This window comes from Delphinapterus leucas, chromosome 2 (assembly GCF_059928025.1).
Source record: "Delphinapterus leucas isolate spDelLeu-1000000601 "Yukka" chromosome 2, BTC_Dleu_Yukka2, whole genome shotgun sequence".
Lineage (NCBI taxonomy): Eukaryota > Metazoa > Chordata > Mammalia > Artiodactyla > Monodontidae > Delphinapterus > Delphinapterus leucas.
Window position 1 is genome coordinate 78,301,934 of NC_143130.1, and position 21,667 is coordinate 78,323,600.

At 45.5% G+C, this 21,667-nt stretch overlaps 1 protein-coding gene and 1 pseudogene across 3 annotated transcripts in view; both read left to right on the top strand.

Annotated features, from left to right (window-relative positions):
* The window catches only part of MYO1E (myosin IE), a 204,421-nt gene that overhangs the window by 38,834 nt on the left and 143,920 nt on the right, over positions 1 to 21,667 (top strand). The window lies entirely within an intron of this gene.
* On the top strand, positions 13,626 to 14,421 carry LOC111177889 (large ribosomal subunit protein uL11 pseudogene; annotated as a pseudogene).

Sequence of the window (21,667 nt, forward strand, 5' to 3'; positions counted from 1 at the left end):
AGTTCCCGTTTAAATGGGAGGGTTTTTTTCCCCACCATGAACAATATTTGTTTAGAGTCATTAGTAAATTATTAACCTGCGTTCCAGTGTTACATGTTTGAAATGCCCGTCCTCCCTGTCTGTGCTGGATTTGATCTCGCGCTGTAATGAGTAGAGAGCGTTCTGGGAAGTGGGAATGGCTGTGGTTTGCTCTTTTAAAGACCTTAAGAGAGAATCAAAAAGCCTGGGTTATAAGGAAGGAGGCCTGCCTAGTGTTTGACAACTGGCATTTTCCATATTGAGTCATGTGAGGCCATGACCTTGGAAGGAACACTAAATTGTGGGAAAGTTTGGGTGGGCTTCCTCCTCCCTCTGATTTGCAGACATCCTAGAATGTCCTTCAAAGTGTTTCTGCAGCTCTTTTGAACAGATGTCAAAATCTCTTTTGGTTTGGAGCTACCCCAGATATTTATATTCTTTGGTCCATTTTCTTCCAATAGTGCACGTGTAGGTTTGCCGTTGGGACAGCTAATGAACTGGGTTGGTCCTAAGATTCTAGGGAGTTCTGCCCCTGGCTCCACATCACTTTCTAGCTTTGGAACAGTGGGTAAGTCACTTAACCTCTCTGGTTCCCTCATTGTGAATGGAGGTTATGACAGTATGTACATCACAGTGTTGCTTGAGGATGAAAAGGAATAACTTGTGGGACCTGGCACAAGGTTTCCTCCACTAGAATGTGGAGGAAGCTCCTTGGGGAAGCTGTATTCCAGTGCCCATAGCAGTGCGTGGCACACAGTAGGAGCTCAATAAATATTTGATAAATAAATACTGAGCACTCAGTAAATGTTAGTTATTACAGTCATTATTGATAGTATCCTCATACTTATTATTACTTATGTTAGCCTCAGACTCACATTTCATTTTGAGTCCCTCCTTACCATCTGCTGATGACGGGAACCTTTATGAAGCAGCTGTGGTGACAGCAGAGCGCTGGGTTCAGATCCTAATCTGCCCTGGTTAATTATGTGCAAAGCTGCTTGATCTCTCTGAGCTAGTTTCTTCATCTGTAATAAGAGTGCCCTCTTACAGAATTTAAGTGGGTACTATAGCTCTGCCTTTGTTTTGAGAGTAGACAGTCATAAACAACCCCGGTATCTACTCCTTTCCCCATTTCTTGGATATGCACATACCCTAACTGCTTAACCCTTTAGGCGCTGTAAACTCCATACTGGAGTCCATTGTGGATTGCCCAATGTATGGAGGTCTAGCGAAGCCCTTTCCCCAGGGAACAGCCATGTTGAGAAGGTTTGTCAAGTGGTCAGATTTCCTCTCCACATGGTTCAAAACATCTGTGTTTTGATCAGGCTGATCTCTGGACAGCTGAAATGTGTGTGTGTGTGTCCTTTCAATTCCCATGATCTGTCTTCATAAGATACTAACCATAATGCTACTTCATGTTCTGTGGATTGGAGAGATACCAAAAACAGCACCACATCTGGGGGTTCACAGAGGTTGTAAAATGAAGTTTCTGACACCCTTCCCGACACTCCTTTGGTTCAGTGTCTGGTCAGTCGCCAACCCAATGCAGGTGCGTTCCAGAGCTTAAAGTCTTGACGGTTTGAGTCTGGGAATGGGATCAAGTTCTCTTCCCTCCCACAGAATCTCTCTTCCACGCCACACTCTGGGAAGTAGCCACGATCCAAGTTGAAGCCACTTCCCCAATGCAAGAAAATGCACCGCTCTGCTCCTACTTCTTATCTTTGGTTTGAGCAAAGGCCGAATTCCACAAGGCCTTTAGGTGCCTGGTTAACGCCCATGGGTGAACTTTCTCTCACCCTTTCTGTTGCTACCTCTGTCACCTGGCCCTGTGCCCGCTGGGTGTAGTGCGTTAGAATTAGAACTGTCACCATCGCAGCTGCTCCTGCTGGTACCAGCCCACCAGCACCTGAGCCCCACCACCCCTCTCCATCTCCTTCAGAGGTAGGAACCTCCGGGAGGCTTTGCCTTCTCCTCTGTCTCCTTTCAGCAAGGGGTGAGCTCCCGCACTCCTACCCGTACTCTTGGGCCCACCTCCTTCTCTGTCGAGACAGCTCCCATAGTGCTGGGGAGGGACGGGGAAGGGGGTGGCCCTGTGGCTAATATTCCTTTGCTCACTGGCCCAGGATGTATCTGGAAAGGGCAGCCCAACCCAGCTTTTCCCTGACTTCACTCTTTCCCTCACCCCCGACATCCAGCCATCAACACAGTCTTCTACTTATAAAGAGACAGCAAATCTGACAGCTCTGTATCACTCCATAGCTGCCACCCTAATTCATAGACCACCATTTCTCACCTAGAATGGTATAGAATATTCCAAATTGGTCTCTCTGCCTCCATACTTGCCCTCCTGAACTCTCCAGAGTGTACTGTTTTTTGGGGGGTTTTAATTAATTTATTTATTTTTGGCTGAGTTGGGTCTTTGTTGCTGCACGCGGGCTTTCTCTAGCTGCGGCGAGGGGGAACTACTCTTTCTTGTGGTGCACGGGCTTCTTCTCATTGCAGTGGCTTCTCTTGTTTTGGAGCACGGGCTCTAGGCGTGCGGGCTTCAGTAGTCGTGGCACACGGGCTGTGTAGTTGTGGCTCGCGGGCTCTAGAGCACAGGCTCAGTAGTTGTGGCGCACGGGCTTAGTTGCTCCGTGGCATGTGGGATCTTCCCGGACCAGGGCTCGAACCCATGTCCTCTGCATTGGCAGGCGGATCCTTAACCACTGCGCCACCAGGGAAGCCCTGTACTGTTTTTAAGGTAGATAAATGCAAGTATTTATATAGTGCTTACAATGTGCCAATATATAAAGTAGTATTTAGACTAGCTTTCCTTAAAAAAATGTACAAAATGGCATAGGTAAACAGGCATTGAGTTTAGCAGTGCCGAGCAGTGACCTGGGACTGCACTTGTATTGGGTGCATGGGGACAAGTGGCAGAGCCTTGTCCCCTACAAGGTGGAGGACCAGAATGGGGATTCTGCTTAGAGCGGTGTGCTCCATGATAAGAGTCAAGTGGGAAAATAGCTTCCCCCCAAAAGGGAGACGACACCATCATGGCCATGGTAGTTCCTGTTTTACAAACCGTTTTTACTCCTCTGGGTGGTGGATGGGATCTGGGCCACTCAACCAGTAAGAGTTGGACTCTGAACTGGATGCTTTTGAGTCATTTTCCAGTGTCCTTTCTACTTTACTGACGAAGGGAGGAATTTATGTAGCGATCACATCTTTAATTAAAGCATAGCTATAAAGATTGCAAGTAGCAATGCATATTTTTCTTATTATTGATCAGTTTTTTTGTTCGTTTTTTTCTTGGCCACGCCATGTGGCTTGCAGGATCTTAGTTCCCTGACCAGGGATTGAACCCAAGTCCTCGGCAGTGAAAGAGCCGAGTCCTAACCACTGGACCACTAGGGAATTCCCAGCAGTGCATATTTTAACACAAAAGCAAGGTCCATAGACAAAACCAGAAAGATAAAACCATAAAAATGTAAACCCATTGTGTAGGAGTCAGAGCATTATTTAAAAACCAACAGATATCACCAGTTGATGTGACATTGAAAAACATCTTGTGATTTTAAATTGGAAGGTGGGTTCAGGCTGACCACCCAACTAATCCTACTGTGCAATTTTCCAGAGGAAGTGAGAATTATTTGTGTATTGAGAGAAATACATAGCTGTCTGGGTTTTTCTTTTTTCCATATAAGCACTTGATAATGAAAAAAATGTACCCAGTAGAAGAGGAACCAAACCTTTGAGTTCGATTAGAGTTTGGTCTTTAAAGTATCCAAAACCATTTAGAATGTGTGATGACTCTTTTCTTCCCATTACTTTGAAAGTTCTAATTGTGCTTTGAGAATGTTCTTGGTGCCTCCACATTCTGATTCGCTGGACAGCCCTGGTCACAGAGATCAGAGCTGGAAAGGGCTGTGAGGGTCAATCCATGTCCCCCATTTGACACGCGAGAAGATCAAGGCCAGATAGTCAGAGTCCAAAGACCTGCCTAAGCTAATATAGGGTCACGTCAGATGCAGTGAAAACAGACACCAAGCTTCCACACTCAGCAGCTTTTTCCCAGCCTTGATCTGTTTAAGAAGCAAATACTTGTTTAATTTTAACTAATTGAATTAATTTACCAAAAATGAGGAGGAAATGCTAGATTACTTTTTTAAATGACTATTAATATGCTTTCATTTTAAAAAGCTTACAAAGTGATTGGACATGTACATTTTAGTGTTTTGTTTTGTTTTGTTTTGTTTGCCTGTGCCACATGGCATGTGGGATCTTAGTTCCCTGACCAGGGTTCGAACCCGCGTCCCCTGCATTGGAAGTGCAGAGTCTTAACCACTGGACCGCCAGGGAGATCCCAGTTCTTACTTTCTAAAGGATGTATTATTAGATCGCACCATCATACTCTAGGAAATCCTGAGTTGAAATGGTAAATCATCTCCACTAACAATTTATCTCGGAGCTGTGTGCTGGTCAGCTGATCTCACACCCTGCTGACTGGGACTCACTACAGGAATTTAAGGCCTTCTGTCAAGCTTCGATCATTTCCACAAAATCCCTGGTTATGTAATTTGGAGATTTTTTTTCTCCCCTAATAGAAAAGAAAAATTGAATGAGTTTAGATTGTGAAACCCTGCTGAAGGGAAGATAGTTCCCCAGGTTAAAGTCATATCTTTGCAAAAAGCCTTAGAATGCTAAAAATAAAAACAAATTCAACTATTATTTTAAATTTGTAACTTGCAGTTGAGATTCTCCTCAAGGCTTTCTTTACTCCCTGATAGAAGTAAGGCCCTTAGGAGTCTTTTAACATCTTTAGGACATAAGACTCCTTCGTACTCCAAAAGTTTACTCAACAGTCTGACCAAAGTAGGTGTAGCACTTGGGCATTCATTCCACCAGTAATTCTGAGGCTCTGCTCTGTGTGAGGTACTCAGATAGGAATAAACAGACAGGACACAGCTCTCTCCTACCTGGGATTCAGGGAGAAGAACATTCACCTTGAACTTGGGGAGCTCTGTGTGTCAGCATCTCTGAGATGCTCCTTCCCCCACTTTTCTCACCTTGAACCAAGCCAGATTCTCCAACTCTCCTGACCGCCCCCCCCACCCCCAAATCTGCCCAATTCCCAAAACAAGACAGCCTGATTTTCTAAAACAAGCTATTCTGTCTTATACGACTCAGGATTTAACTGATTTGACCAACACTTGCCTTTTGTGTGTCCACAGACTAGGAACACTGCTTAGTAAAGACTGGGTTTTCTAGTAGTTCGATACTCTGCCTCGTCGTCCCCATAGATATATGTACTTGTCTGACTTTGTGCCATATTCTTTGACCTCAGAAAATCTAGTTACCTCACCATCTCCCATCTAAGCCTTCTTCTATTTATAATTTGTGGCCAAAGTGGGTCCTGCCCTCTAGGACCGAGGCCACGTGGAAGGATGCCCCACTTCATGCAAAGGTACAGGTGAGACAAGGGGAGATTCCCTCCCCCTCCCCTTTAGGTCTTGAACCTCAGATGTCTCTAGGATTCTGTTTTCATCCTGCTTTTGGAAGTTTCCTCTGTCTCCGGGCAGCAAGGAGGGGGTCCTGGGGTCAGAGAAGTCTCTGTGAGCACACAGAAGGCTCTTTGTAGCTCTGAACTCGGAACAGCAGAGCCCTGAAAGCTTTAGTAATAATAGAAGGTGACAACCCCCAGATGCTCCTGTAGGCCAGCCAGACCCCAAGTCTGCTACTTTCCCTTAACCTCGAGGCCCCCTCCCCACCTAGGGCCCACAGCCCACACCAGTGCTGCTGCAGTGCACACAGCCCTGCGCCATATCAGCATTAATTCTTTTTTTTTTCTTTTTTCACCCTTAATTCTTCAGTAGGAATTTAAATTCTCATATTGAAACTGTTTATGTATCGTGTTCAGAAATGACCACATTTCATCAAAACTAAGTCTCCATCTGTTTATTTTTTTAAAAAACGGATGTTTCTTTTCTGTCAACCTTATTTCCATTTTCTGTTGCCGTTGATATTTTTTCTTTTTTTAAAAACAACTATTTATTTATTTATTTTTTAGCCGTGTTGGGTCTTCGTTGTGGCGCGCAGGCTTCTCATTGCGGTGGCTTCTTTTGCTGCGGAGCACGGGCTCTTGGCACGCGGGTTCAGTAGTTGTGGCTCACGGGCTCTAGAGCGCAGGCTCAGTAGTTGTGGCGCACGGGCTTAGTTGCTTCGTGGCATGTGGAATCTTCCCGGACCAGGACTCGAATCCGTGTCCCCTGCATTGGCAGGCGGATTCTTAACCACTGCGCCACCAGGGAAGCCCCTGTTGCCATTGATTTTTAAGACGCACCATTTAAAATGTATATCTAGGAAAGAAAAATGCTGTTAAGTAAAAACAGACATGTCATCAGTTGTAAGATACAGTCTGATTTCAGCTGTGTTAAAATACAAAAACAAAACATTGTGCTTCCCCTGCTCCCCCCTCCCCACCAATGTGCTTCTTAGAATCAATAAAATCTGGGTCAGGACTTGATTAGATTTCAGTTTCGTTCTGACAGAGCTACTTAGGTTGTTAAAATAGCCAGGTAAGCAGAACACTTTCCTTTCAGCCCATCACTGGCTCTCTTGGCTTCCTTATAAGCCATGCTAGGTAAGCACTTTGAACTTGAGAAACATTTGACTGTTCTCTCAAATGGTCGGGATTGTTTAACCACAAAAAGCTTGGGCTTTTATGTCTAAAAGTGCTGTGGGTTTCTTTTTTCTTTTAATTTCACTTTTCAAAACTAAAAAATAGCTCGTAAGGTCGCAATTGTCAAAACCATTTGTAGGTATCGATACAGCTTCACTGGGACTTCCCTGGTGGTCTAGTGAGTAAGACACCACACTCCCAATGCAGGGGGCCTGGGTTCGATCCCTGATCGGGGAACTAGATCCCGCATGCATGCCGCAACTGAAAGCCCACATGCTGCAACTGAGAGCCCACATGCCCCAACGAAGATCCCGTGTGCCGCAACTAAGACCCAGCACAGCCAGAATAAATAAATAAATATTTTTTAACAGAAGATTTAAAGAAATACAGCTTCACTGTGACAGTTTCTTAAGCTATAAAGCTGGCATTAAGGCCACCTTTTCTCAGAGGAGTCCAGTAGCGTCATCCAGGGAGAAGGGTAACATTGAGAAGTGACCAGTGAAGGAAAAGAGGCAGGACGTTAAGAGAGATCTATCTTGGTGCTCTTATGTTCCAGCTTTCCCTTGTCCAGAAATCCTTCTGACAATTTCTGACTGTGTTCTTGAACATATGATGTCTCAGAAGGGAGCTTGCTTATTTCTGAACAGCTAAACTTATTAGAAATGTCAGGGCAATTGTGTTTCTTTTGTTTTTCTCTTTTAAAGGAATTTTACATAATCCATTTATTTTCTTTTGAAATGAGAATAAATACAGGTTACCACAGAAACTTGATGTTCAAGCTAAAATTTATTTTTTGTGTGTGACATTTATCCATTCATACTGGTTCTGCTTCTCTAGATTTACCCAGCCACGAAAGTCTTTCTAACCCATTATAATGTCTTCTAGCTCCTCTGAGATTTATAGGAAGTATCCAGTTAATGTCAGACATGAAGTTAAGTTATGGGTTTATTTCAAGTTCAGTTGCAAGTTCAGCTCTACAGTTTACTGCGTGATCTTGGGTAACTTACTAATTTTTCTCGTCTTTAAAATGGGGATAATAAACTAATTTACTTCTCACAGCACTTTATCTCAGAGTTTTGTGAGAAATTAGTTGGTGCATGTAGCTCCCGTTGTACAGTGCCTGGTAAACAGTAAGTGCTCAATAAGTGTTAGTAGTCTCAGTCACTCTTCCGGTCAGCTCCTTCTTCTATCCCCTACCTCCCAAACTGGAGTAAAGCGAAAACATCTTACTACTTTTAATTCCTTCATTTCTGTGAATGGCACCGCAAGTGTTCCAGCCTCAGAATCCTGAAATACTGATGTCATTTCCTTTTTTTTTTTTCTTCAGTCTTTCCCTTGATTTCAGTGTCTAATTAGTTATTAAGTCTTCTACCCACCCCTTCCTCTAATTCTCACGACCACTCATTTTGACAATTATAAAAATCGACCACCTGGTTTCCTTGCCTCAGCTTTGTAGGACAGTGTGGTTGTAACAGCAGGGACTTTCATGGTAGCCTCACTTGAATTCAAAATCTGATTCCACCACTATTGGAGTGAATGGGCATTTTGAGACTTAGGTCTAGTATCAGTGAAATGGGAATCTGTCTCTTCCAGAGTGATGGTTGCATAATTCGATAATATAAGTCTGAGGAGGTCTGGGTACACGTGAGGCATTCATTAAATGCCAGTTACCCTCCCCCACCTCCCCCCATTTCCTTCCATGTTCAGTGACTACATGAATTCCTGAATCAGTGCTTTAGTTACATAGTACCTTGCTTAAGAACCCTCTGTGACTTCCCAGTTCCTACTAAGGCATGTCTAAAGTCTTCAGCACACGTGGAACATGGAACAGAGGTTCTCGGGCCAGGCTGGGTGTGCTTGAATCCTGGCTCCAGGACTTACTAACAGCTAACCTTGGGCAAATTTTGTGACCTCTGCCTCCGAGTTTCTTCATTTGTAGAATGGGAGTTATGATAATGTTACCTACCTCACAGAGTTATCATAAAGATTGAATTAGTTACGCACGTACAGGACTTGGAAAGGTCCCTGACGCCAGTTGTCCCAGGCCTTCCCTGATGTCCCACCAGCTTTCTTTCCTGGCACTTCTCTCATGACTCTTCTTTTGTACTCCTAGGCTCCTTACAAGCCAGACAATTTGTTTTCCCAAAGCTGTCCCTCACTTCTGTCTCCCCTTCTCTTGAAGGTCTGTGTGGCTGCTCTCTTCACAAATTATTTCCTCTGTTGGTTTACCTTGGAGATGGCGAGTTTAGAGTTCGCCCCAAGAACCTGGACTGTTTACATGATTCATATCAGTTTAAATTCTCTCATCCCCCTCCTTCCAGGTTTCTTCAGGGAGGAAGATGAGAAGAATATGTCTTACCATACATGACTCTTATCAAACTATTAGAATTGCTTGTTAGTCTGTCTTTATGCCTCATTGGACTGTAAGTCCCAAGAGGATGAGAAAAGTACCTGTCTTGTTCATCTCCATCTCCCAACTCATAGCAAAGTGTCTGGCACATAATAGGTACTCAATAAATATTTATTGAATAGATGGATGGTGAGCAAGATTGGAAAGTATAATGCCCCTTTTGACGTTTCCAAATTGCAAACATCAGATGCACTTTCTTCTCTGCCTGTGGAGGAAACCACTCCTAGCAAGAACGCAACTCAATGCTGTAGAATACTCTCGGGCTACTGAGGTTATCTGGGGGGCTTTGCTATTGACAAAGTCATGGGAAGTTAGTTATTAGCATATATGAGCGATCTCTTAATATCAACTTTCACAAGTGCTTGAACTGAATCCAGATTTATTTTTCTAGTATAGTTTCTTTTTTTTTTTTTTTTTTTGCGGTACGCGGGCCTCTCACTGTTGTGGCCTCTCCCGTTGCGGAGCACAGGCTGCAGACGTGCAGGCTCAGCGGCCATGGCTCATGGGCCCAGCCGCTCCGCGGCATGTGGGATCCTCCCGGACTGGGGCACAAACCCGTGTCCCCCGCATCGGCAGGCGGACGCCCAACCGCTGCGCCACCAGGGAAGCCCATAGTTTCAATTTTTAATGTGCATTGTTTGCTTTGTATGATACCTTACTTACATAGCACAGTGCTTTCATAGAAATAATGAATCCAGAAAAACTCATAAATCCTTTGCGAAATGTGCAACGGAAGGCGATAGAACCGGTATCCGATCTACACATGATGAAATGAACTTCGTCATTGAAAGACCAGTTTATTTGGTAGAAAGTGATCAGAAATAAAGTAGGACGGACAAGTGTGAAAAAGCATATGTAATCATTTGGTCTTAACATCAGAATTCTTTGTGGAGTTTATTCACTTCCATTCCATTTCTTTCTTTCTTTGTCTAATACTGCTGGAAAGAGAGAGTACTACCCACATTTTTTTTTTTTTTTGGCAGACTCAGGTATAAGTTAATTAACATTTTGGCCTCCAGTCTGGAGAGCAGACCCTGTTCTCTTTGTAATGGGTGCCGTCAAGGAAACTTTTCACAGGCAGAGGGAAAAAAAATGGTACCCACTGCACTGTCAAGGATTTTTATGAGGGTCAAGTAGCCTTGGAAAGAATTCAGGCCACAATGACTTGGCTGCTACAAGGAATGCCACAGCCCTGTGACAGGTTAGATTTGCCATAAACCTGCGTTCACTAAATTCTTCAGATAGTGAGAGATTGTTGCACTGTAGCCCAAGAATTTCTTGTATACTTTTGTTTTTCCCTTTTTTGCAAGTGCAGGTTAGATAGGTTGCTGCCCTCTCTTTGCTCACTTTCCCTCTTGTGTTCTTGCCGCTTCTCAGAATCACCATAAGCCAAATCACCCTAGGACTTGTTGGTCCTCCATGCATCAACATAAAAAATATTCTTTAGGGTCCACACAGTGTTCCAAGAATGTCTCAGTAACTGATGAGACATGGCTTATTTGTCCTGGGGAAGTCTGATTTCATGCTCAAGTTCCACCCTGTGTGAGTTTTTATGCTAAGCCTCAGACAAATGTAATCTTGACCTAAGGTGTGCTAGTTTTATTATTTTTATTAACAGCAGCAGTAGCATTGGAGCATTATTTCCAAAGGCAAAGGATTCAAGGAGGTTGAGGTGATATATGAAGTCATTCAATCTTCCTAACAGCCAACGAAGTTTCATTATCATCGGCCTTTGACAGATGAGGAAACTGAGGCATGAAGAGCTTAAGTAACTGGCCAAATATTTTTCTTGGCAGGTCAGGACTAGATTTTTTCCTAAGGTTCCTTTCAACCCTGAGAGATGTAAATTCTTCTCTGGGTGGGAATGGCACATCAGGTCAAAAATGTAGCAGAAGTGAGGGAGGGAGAGAGAGGTGCAGGGGTGTGTACTAGTTAAAGCTTTGCGGGGATACGTGTAACATCCTGGGCTTCCTTACAACATCCAAGGAAGTAAGGGGAGGAGCTATATAGCTTCACGGAGTTGTGAGGGAGACTTTGGATCTTCCTTCAGGTCAGAGGTTACAAACTGCTGACCCCCTAGCCTCCATGGGACCTGAAGATGTGTTTATTTGGCCCATACATTAAAAAAAAAAAAAATTACAGCAGAGTTTAAAAATCGGATTTCACGTGAAAATCTGAATTTCCAGCTTCACTAGATACATCGGATCCGGCAACCTTGAGTCCTCATTTCCTGGGGTGACATTTGGCTGGAGCGGCATAGGCTTCTTCAGACGCTCCAGTCAGCTCAGCTTCCCCACTGCCTGCATCAGCCCTTTATTATCTGCCTGGACCCTGTAGGCATTTGCCTTGCAGTCACCCCTCTGGTGCAGGGTTTCTCGTCCTTGATACTGCTGATATTTTGGACCAGATAATTCTTTGTTGTGAGGGGCTGTCCTGCATGTTGGGGAATGTTTAGCAGCATCCCTGGGCTCCATCCACTACATGCCAATAGTACCCCTTCCTCAGTGTGACAACCAAAAACGAATCCAGAGGTTGCCCAGTGCCCGCTGGGGAGTGAAATGGCCTCATGAGAGCTACTGGGTTTGTGTAATGAGCCTGAGCCAATGGCAGCTCCACCTCCAAGCGTCTCTGTTATCAATTTCTGGGCATGAGAATCTGATTGGTCTCACTTGGCTCAGGGGTCTCTTCCTGTGGTCAGGTGGCAAGGTGGCATTGACCGTCATGACTGCCACCTCCTGCAGAAAAGGGAGCAGGACAGGCAACCCAATAGGTGTCCATCGTAAGAAGAGGGCTACAAAAGATGCTACGTGAAAACAAGAGAGAGTCCAGGCATATATACACTATCAAACGTCAGGTAGATAGCTAGTGGGAAGCAGCCACATAGCACAGGGAGATCAGCTCGGTGCTTTGTGACCGCCTGGAGGGGTGGGATAGGGAGGGTGGGAGGGAGGGAGACGCAAGAGGGAGGAGATATGGAAACATATGTATATGTATAACTGATTCACTTTGTTATAGAGCAGAGACTGACACACCATTGTAAAGCAATTGTACCCCAATAAAGATGTTAAAAAAAAGTAAAAAAAAAAAAAAAGAGAGAGTCCAGGAGTAACTCTCAGTAGCATAGCAATCTTAACTTTCCAAAGGATGTTCTTTGTACCTATTCCCTCATTTTATTCTCTCCTCCAGCGTTCTGTGAAATAGCCAAGGCACATAGTTTGCCCTTCTAATTCAGCAAATGAGGAAACAGAGAGAAGTAAATGTAGTTGTCTCAGTGCACAAAACCACTAGATAGAACCCAGGCTTTCTGGAGCCCACTGCCCCTCCGGTTACCCCTGAAATAGCAGACCTCTGTAACGCAGCACTCTGTCTACTCCGGGGAGATTGAGGGAGAAGAGCAAAGCCAGCGGTCAGCAGACAGCTCAACCCTGAAAACATGAACGACTCAGTCACTCATGTCTGCAGAGCAGGTTTCGTTGGCAGGAGGCCACCCTGTCTAAGTCCTGTTCCAGTCCGTCTGGGTGTAACCCAGCCATTATGGTCTCTCCGGTTTCAAATGCACAGGAACAATTAAGTCATTCTCATAATTTCATGTGGTACAGAAAGTTCCAAGCCAAAAATACCATCCTTGCTTCCTACTTTTAGACTTCCAGGGAACTTCCCCCTCCTTCCCTCCCTACCATTCACTTTGATTCCTTCTATTTTTCTCTTCTTGAGTGCACTGCCCAGACACGGAGTCCTAGTTTACTTAACGAGGAGCTGTAGACCCAACACAAATCAAAACAAACCCAATCTCCATTTGGCAGGAGTGGTGAAAATAGGGAGTTGACAGCGGCCCTCAAGTACAGAAGGTTAAAACACAAAAGCGTGTGCAGATCTCACCTCCAGCGTATGGAAATAAGAGAACTGATCACCAGATGATCACAGAAGGATGGTGGGATGACAAGGGAAGCAGTTGTATCTAGTATATTCCTATTATTATTTCTGGGTCCTAAGTAACCACGGTCAAATCACTTTCTTTACCTTCAGTATATAAAATTTCCTGTCCCATAGGACTGTCACATCAGTCCTGTGTTGTTTCCTTAAATAATTAATTTTTTTAGATCTTTCTCAGATGTTATATTAACAGTAACTTCCCGACAGACAACTGATTTGGTCTGTGTGTACACACACACTCACGTGTGCACAGACTGTCTCTGCCTTGGTGCTGGGAACGTGTTGCTGGACCACCATTTAGCTTATATCAAGAATGAAATGAATTCCAGTTAGAGATGATTTGAAAGTTTCTTCTGTAGGAATAGATATTATAAGCTTATTTGTAACACGTCTTCTCCTTAGAGCAGTGGTTCTCAAAAACTGTAGCCTGCATCGGCATCACTTGGAGAATTCATAAAAAAACCAATTGCTGGTCCCGCTCTCACCCGCAGAGCATCTCATTCAGTAGGTCTGGGGTGGCGCCAGGACTTTGATTTCTAATAAGTGTCCAGGTGTTGCCGATGTTGCTGTCTGGAGGCTCTTTCTGTGAACTAAACTAATCAAGAATGGTGCTTTGACTTTCCTTGGTCGTCCCGAATCCGGGTTCACCCGACACCAGCTGTCTCTACCGTGCCACCTAAGTTTGACCCCAATGAGATCAAAGTCGTGTAGCTGAGGTGCACTGGTGGGGAAGTTGGTGCCACGTCTGCCCTGGCCCCCAAGATCGGCCCCCTGGGTCTGTCTCCAAAACACGTTGGTGATGACATCGCCAAGGCAGCTGGTGATTGGAAGCGTATGAGGATTACAGGGAAACTGACAATTCAGAACAGACAGGCCCAGATTGAGGTGGTATCTTCTGCCTCTGCCCTGATCATCAAAGCCCTCAAGGAGCCGTCAAGAGACAAAAAGAAGCAGAAAAACATTAAACACAGTGGAAACATCACTTTTGATGAGATTATCAACATTGCCTGACAGATGCGGCATCGATCTTTAGCGAGAGAACTCTTACCATTAAAGAGATCCTGGGGACCACCCAGTCTGTGGGCTGCAGTGTCCATGGCCGCCACCCTCATGACATCGTAGATGACATCAACAGTGGTGCAGTGGAATGCCCAGCTAGTTAAGAACTGCAAAGAAGGGCTTCCCTGGTGGCGCAGTGGTTGAGAGTCTGCCTGCCGATGCAGGGGATACGGGTTCGTGCCCCGGTCCGGGAAGATCCCACATGCCGCGGAGCGGCTGGGCCCGTGAGCCATGGCCGCTGAGCCTGCGCTTTCGGATCCTGTGCTCCTCAACGGGAGAGGCCACAACAGTGAGAGGCCCGCGTACCGCAAAAAAAAAAAAAAAAAAAAAAAAAGAACTGCAAAGAAAAATAATAAAGGGTTATTTGACAGCCAATGGGAGGAAAAATGGTGCTTTGGGGAATTCCTTGGTGGTCCAGTGGTTAGGACTCGGCCCTTTCACTGTCGAGGGCCTGGGTTTGATCCCTGGTTAGGGAACTAAGGTCCCGCAAGCATCGCAGTACAGCCAAAAAAATACATAAATAAAAAAAAATAAAAGCATCACGGTAGCATCTTACAGATCAATTAATAATTCCAAAGGTAAAATGTATCTTTAAAAAAAAAAAAAAGAATCGTGCTTTGAGCACTAGGTGTCCCTGGCAGTAGTGATGACTTGCTTCTTCTGCTTCCGTGCCTTATTTGTGTTGTCCCTGGAAAGCCCCCCTCCTCCGATTGGCCAACCAAGTCCTGTGCATCTGCCAGGCCCAGCCTAAGTTCCCATTCCTTCACCTACTCTTTCCTGACTACTGTGCTTCACACTTGTCACTTCCCTTCTCTGAACTCTTCCAGTTTCTGGAATAAGCCATAGAATTGACTCTGCTGCCTGCATCACGAGCATGTTGCACGTTAGTCCTTTCCCCATCGAGACCGAACACATTTGATGAGTGAACGCGACTATGCCTCATATACCCTTCCGTGTGTCCTTGCACTTGCACTTGCACAGGGCTAAGCACATTGTAGATGACTCAGTAACTTACTGATTGGTGAACGCTCAACGTGAATTCAGAGAGGAAATAGAATGCTGCATATACGGCCAACTGATACTGCCTGATAAACCCACCAAATTTTGCTTCTGATATGGTAACCCCTGTGACTTCTGTCCTCAAAGCCACAGATCCTTCTGCCTGATTCAGCACTGCCTGGACTTCGGTCTTCAGAGAAAGGACGTTATGGGCTGGTTCCGGCTGGTGGACACCCAGGGCGGTTGTCATCACTGTGCCTGTTGTCAACTGTGCATGAGAATCAGTCCCTGGACTCCAGGGCAGTGTGATGGCTGGAGGTCAGCCTGCAAGGAGAATTGTCGAGAGGAGGGGATGTTGGTGATGTGCTGGAGAAATGGGTTGGGACCAGATTCTGAAGGCTTTACATGGCTATTAGGGGCTTGGAGTTTGTCGTATAGAAAATGGAGGGGTGTTTTAACAAAAAAGGGAATGAGGTAATCAGTTTTGTTCTTTGGAACCATAATGTGGAGGCCCCTGGCTTCTTATGGAGAAGGTAAGAAACTAGCAGAGGCAAACTTGTGAAGTAGAGTTGTTTTGATTTGAAGGCTTCTTCCTTGATGGTCAACTCTTCCCGCCTTTCTTTAGATACTGTTTTAGTTTCCTAGGGCTGCTGTAACAGATTATCAAAAACTGGGTGGCCTAAGACAACAGAAGCTTACTCTCCCACTTTCGGAGGCGAGAATCCAAATTTGGTCAGATCATGCTCTCCCTGAAGGCTCTAGGGGAGGATCTGTTCCATCACTCCAATCTCTGCCTCTGTCGTCACATGGCCTTCTCGCTGTGTCTGTCTCTTCTCCTCTTCTTATAAGGACATCACTCATACTGGATTAAGTCCCACCTAGTGACCTCCTTTTAACTTGATTACATCTACAAAACCCCTTTTTCCAAGTCAGGTCACATTACAAGTACTGGGGGTTAGGACTTGAACGTACCCTGTTTTTGGAGGAGGACACAGTTCAACCCACAGCAGACACTTATTTGCTACACCTTATTGCTTTAGGGCTCAAGGAAGCAGTGGGCTTGCTGCTGTAATGGGCCCACTACTTAACTCACCTGTGTAATGTGCTCTTGGGGAGGGTTAGGAAACTGCTACCATCTCCAGTAATACCAACAGCTCACTTAAGTAATCATGCGGGGTGGGTGCACAGGACGAAGCAGCAGCAGGTGGGGAACTGACCGAAAAGAGCAGTTAGGGTGCTCTTGCAGGTGAGAAATAGTGAGACCTCGAGTAAGTTGTGGCTGTGAGAATAGACAGCAGTGGGCAGAGTGGAGGAACGGGTCTGAGGTAGAACCAGTAGGATTGGATGTCGGGGGAGGAGGGACTGAAGGCTTGTTATCAGCCTGTTGGAAGATGTGAGAGTCAGTGTGTGTGCACAGGGATGTAATATCTATCTGTGTATTATATATGTATGTGTTATTTTGGCGGGGGAGATAAACAAGGCCTTAGAGACAAGTTTTTCTTTCTTTGTCTCTCATCAGTTAGCTCAAAAGATGCTTTATTGTGCTGGAAAGGAGAGTAATAAACTGGAAATGATATGGAAGAAAGTGAAGAGCAACCTTGGAAATCCATGGGGATTAAAGATATTTTTAAAGGAAAAATGGGGAAAAAAGAAAATTTTGGCCCACAGCCTTCTGAGAAGGTTCCTCTAAATGGTGTGTAGTTGTCTCAGGGCATGGCATCCACTCACCTAAGTGGACTTCTTTTTTTTTTTTTTTTAATTTATTTATTTTTATTTTTGGCTGCATTGGGTCTTCGTTGCTGCGTGCGGGCTTTCTCCAGTTGCACTGAGCGGGGGCTACTCTCTGTTGTGGTGCGCGGGCTTCTCATAGCAGTGGCTTCTCTTGTTGCTGAGCACGGGCTCTAGGTGCGCGGGCTTCAGTAGTTGTGGCACGCGGGCTCAGTAGTTGTGGCTCGTGGGCTCTAGAGAGCAGGCTCGGTAGTTGTGGCGCACGGGCTTAGTTGCTCCGTGGCATGTGGGATCCTCCCAGACCAGGGCTCGAACCCGTGTCTCCTGCGTGGGCAGGCGGATTCTTAACCACTGCGCCACCAGGGAAGCCCTAAGTGGACTTCTGACCCAGCCCTCCAGACCCTTCATTCAGGTCCATTCCAGGCCACCCCCCGCCCCCAGCCTGAGACTGGGCCACTGGCTGACCTCGAGGGACACTCACATGTTCTTTGTGAACATAAGCTGCCAGGTCCTGGCATCATCCTCATAATGTCCTCTTAACCCTTTAGTAGCTGGCTTTTGCATCTATTATCTGATTTGGTTTTCACAACCTTGGAACAATGGAAAATCCCGTGACAGGGCAGAAGAACTGAATTTCAGTCCTTTTGGGTTTTTTTCTGGGAGTTGGGGTTACTGTTTGCACAAGACACTCAACTTCTCAAAGCTCCGTTTTCTCATCAGCAGTGAACCAACAACCCTGTTCTTGTAGGATCATTGTGAGGATGAACATCAGACAATGTGTGTACAGTGCCTGGCTCAGAGCTGGTGCACAATACATATTAATTCCCTTTCCCCTCCTTTTCCATCTCCTTTCTCTTTCTTCTTCCAGGTTTTCTGACTCTTGGGGCCAGAGCTCTTTGCCATTCTATCCCGCTGGAAATAAAACGTAAATAAATTAAAAAATAGAGAAATTATAAACAAATTCCTGTAGAGGGTTTGTTTTAAACTCACTGGAATCAACGATAAATTGCATTGTCATCCGAAGGGCTAGATTAGGGGTTTGGGAGTAATCGAAGCAAACCCTGAGGCTGAAGGCGAGAAGGAAATGTCAGAATTATAATCGGGATGAACGTAGATCGAATTTGAGAGACAGAGTCTGCCGCTATCTCTGTCCCTTTCCCACTGTGGTCAGTCCCGGCTGCTGTTGCCTGCTTGTTCTTCCAATAGAAAACAACTCCGCAGAGCCTCATCCTTCTGGCACCCAAGGTATTAATGCAGTTGCTGGTGGATCTGGTTGGCTAACCAGGCTCAAGTGCTACCCAAGGCGCTGGAGCGCGGCCACCACCCAGGTCATCCCGGCAGCGCCCCTGGGCAGCGTCCACTTGGACTTAGTTTCACTCTGCAGTTAGAAAGCAGCGGCCTACATTTCCAGCTACATAAAACTGGGAACGTTGATCTAGTCAGGCCTGCCCCTTCAGCCATCTGTCTCTGTGCTCTCCTGTGTTTCCCTGACAGCATTGCTTCCCCAGTGCCCTTCTACTTGCTCACATCCCATCCCCAAATCCCTGATCAGAGGTTCCGTGTCAGAATCCCTCCCACAGAGGTGTTAGCTCAAGGTGCACAGATACAGTTACCAGAAAGCTTACTGCCACGTTGCTCGTAACCCAAAGGGCCATCCACAGGGATTTTTGGATGGATGGCTTCTTCAGCAAGTAACTCACCCTCTCAGAACTTCTAGCCCCTTGTTTGTTACACGTAAATTACTAATATCCAGCCTGCCTATGAGGACTGTGAGACGATGGGTATGAAAGCACTTTCTAAGTTGCAAACGGTCTCACAAATGTGAGGGATATGATGAATCAACAGTGAAAACAGTCCTTTGAGGCCTTTTACAAACAAAGGCATTTTTATATATTTAAAATCTTGCCACTCACAAATTTAATATTTGAGGTTTTGCCAACCTGGGGAGCAGTTGCACAGCAGTTTGCAGTTTGACCGAGGTGTATATATTTTCGTCCCTCCATAAATGTGAATATCTCCCAGGAGGATGAGAAGTGAATAGATGAAGTAGTAGAAGTTAAAATAAGATTACATGACAGAGTCTTTAAAGGTTCATTAAAACAGATATTTGGGGCTTCCCTGGTGGCGCAGTGGTTGAGAGTCCGCCTGCCGATGCAGGGGACACGGGTTCGTGCCCCGGTCCAGGAGGATCCCACATGCCGCGGAACGTCTGGGCCTGTGAGCCATGGCCGCTGAGCCTGCGCGTCCGGAGCCTGTGCTCCGCAACGGGAGAGGCCACAACGGTGAGAGGCCCACGTACCGCAAAAAAAAAAAAAACAAAAAAACCAAAAAACCCAGATATTTGTGCAGTATGTTTTATGCCCCTATCAAAGGTCTCTGGTTTATTGGGAGTGAGACAAAAAGGTAAAAATTAGAAATATACTGTGTAATTGGGTAAGCCATAAATACACTCATAAAATAATTAGTAAGCATAGCAACAATAAAAAATGCATACCAATATACACCATTATTATAAACAGATTCTGTAGCCTGGCGCTCTAGAAGAACTTCTGGAATTAAGTTTAATTTTATTACATTTAAATGGGGGGAAAACAGTCCCACCTGAGACTATGCAGATGCAGTTACAAGTGGGCTTTATTGTTTGTTACAGGTGTGAGTGTTTATTTCTCTCCCATTTAACATTCTGGATGTAGACAGTGCAGGGTTGTTGTGGAGCCCTGCAGTTGTCTGGGGTGCAGGCTCCCTTCCATTTCTGCTCTGCCACCCCCAGGTGTGTAGCACTGGTCCCTCTGGGCTATGGCCACCACCTGCCAATTTGGAGCAAGGCGGGTAAGGGGGTCACACCCCCTCCCTTCTTTATGACGCATCCTAAGACTTGCACACACCCCTTCCACTTCCGTCACCTGGCCACACCTAGACGCACAAGAATCTGGGAATGAATTCTTTATTGTGAGTAGCTATGTGCCCAAACTAAAAGCCAGAGATTGTGTCACTCAAGGAAGGGACGCACAGACGCTGGGGAGCAATGCGCAGGTGCTCCCACCGTTCAGCCTCCTGTCTGCCCAGGAGCTGATGGTAAGGGAGGAAGAGAGACAAGTCAGTGCAAGAAGATTGTGACTCAAGGCTTATCCAATCTGTCAGGGAGTTCCTGGGGCAGTTTAGTACTGATGATATTTTTGGTTTCACTAAGGAAAGGTTTCGTTTGAATTAAATTATTATTGAATGACCTTTTTGACTTTCTGTTCGATGTGAAGGCTGCTCAGAGGCAGCTGTTTGAGAATGAAGAAGCAAGTGCTGACCTCCTCTGTCCTGACACAACTAGACCTCGGTGCTGTTGGAGCCGGCCTGGTGCTCACACCCCTGGCCCCAAACAAGGTCCTTCTGAAACCATGGTCAAGTGAGGCCAAGCAAGGCCGCAGCAGAATTTCGTCTAAGCACAGACTAAAACAGAGTTCCCGTACAACCCACGATACCCACCAGACATCTTCTCCCATGCTAGTAGGAGTAGCCACTGCTTCTTTACCATTTTATGGTCCTCTCTGTCCTCCAGTCAGCGCTCCCTGTAGATAGCATTTATTGAGATAGTCATAGAATTGCCACGCTTTCTGACAGCGCCCAATCTAGAGCAAACGCTTGTTTCCTTAGACCTCCCTAAAAACCACCCAACCAAAGCCGATCCTGGAATAGGTTCTGTGGAAGGGGTGATGCTGCCCTGTACATTTGGAAAATCCGTGTTCGTTTAAAGGAGACTTGACCGCAACCTGGGGCCAGTTTCTTAACCTCTGAAAGCTTCAGTTTCCTGATCTATAAACTGAGGATAGTAATATCAACTTCACAAGGCTGTGAAGGTGCTTTGTAAAATTACAGAGCACATTACAAATCTAAGGAAGGCATTTAATGACGAATTCTATTTTTCTAAAATTCGATTTGAGCCAAGGTCAGTGATTAGCTCAGTTTATAACTTAACTTACATGAGTAAGTAATTTTGCATTCATAGTCGCCACTTATCTGTACTTACGGACTGGGAGCTGGATCCCTGGCCATTTCTACCCAAGCCAGGGCAGTTTCAACAGAGCCCTCTTGAGAGGAAAGCTTTTCTGAAAAGAAGATAACAACTGTCATTTGAGTAGAGAAAATGAAAAAGGCAAAAGTCACATTATGATTTATTTTGTGTCATACCTAAGTAGTTAGAAGATAGCCCCTTTTTAAAAAAAATTTATTATTTATTTTTGGCTGTGTTGGGTCTTCGCTGCTGTGCGCGGGCTTTCTCTAGCTGCGGTGAGCGGGGGCTACTCTTCGTTGCGGTGTGCGGGCTTCTCATTGCGGTGGCTTCTCTTGTTGCGGAGCACGGGCTCTAAGTGTGCAGGCTTCAGTAGTTGTGGCCTGTGGGCTCAGTAGCTGTGGCTCGCAGGCTCAGTAGTTGTGGCGCACGGCCTTAGTTGCTCCGCGGCATGTGGGATCTTCCCGGACCAGGGCTCAAATCCGCCTGCATTAGCAGGCGGATTCTTAACCACTGCGCCACCAGGGAAGTCCCAGCCCTTTCTCTTAACAGCCCTTGTAAAATTTTCCCTGGGCTTCAGAAGTCTAAAGGAAAACTCTAGAACTAAGAAATATTTCAGCTCACTATTTCTCAGGGTCACTATCACCCCAGTTTTGTGAAGAGATGAAAAGAGGCTACCTGAAGCAGTGGAGTAAGAATCCACTCTGCCTTTTGCTTTATATGTGACCTTGGCCAAGTACCTGACCATTACTTTCCTCATTTAGAAAATGGAAATAGAGATGCTTGCCTTACAACTGCAGTTGTCTCTTGGGGGACTGGTTCCAGGACCTCTGAAGATACCAATATCCTCTGATGC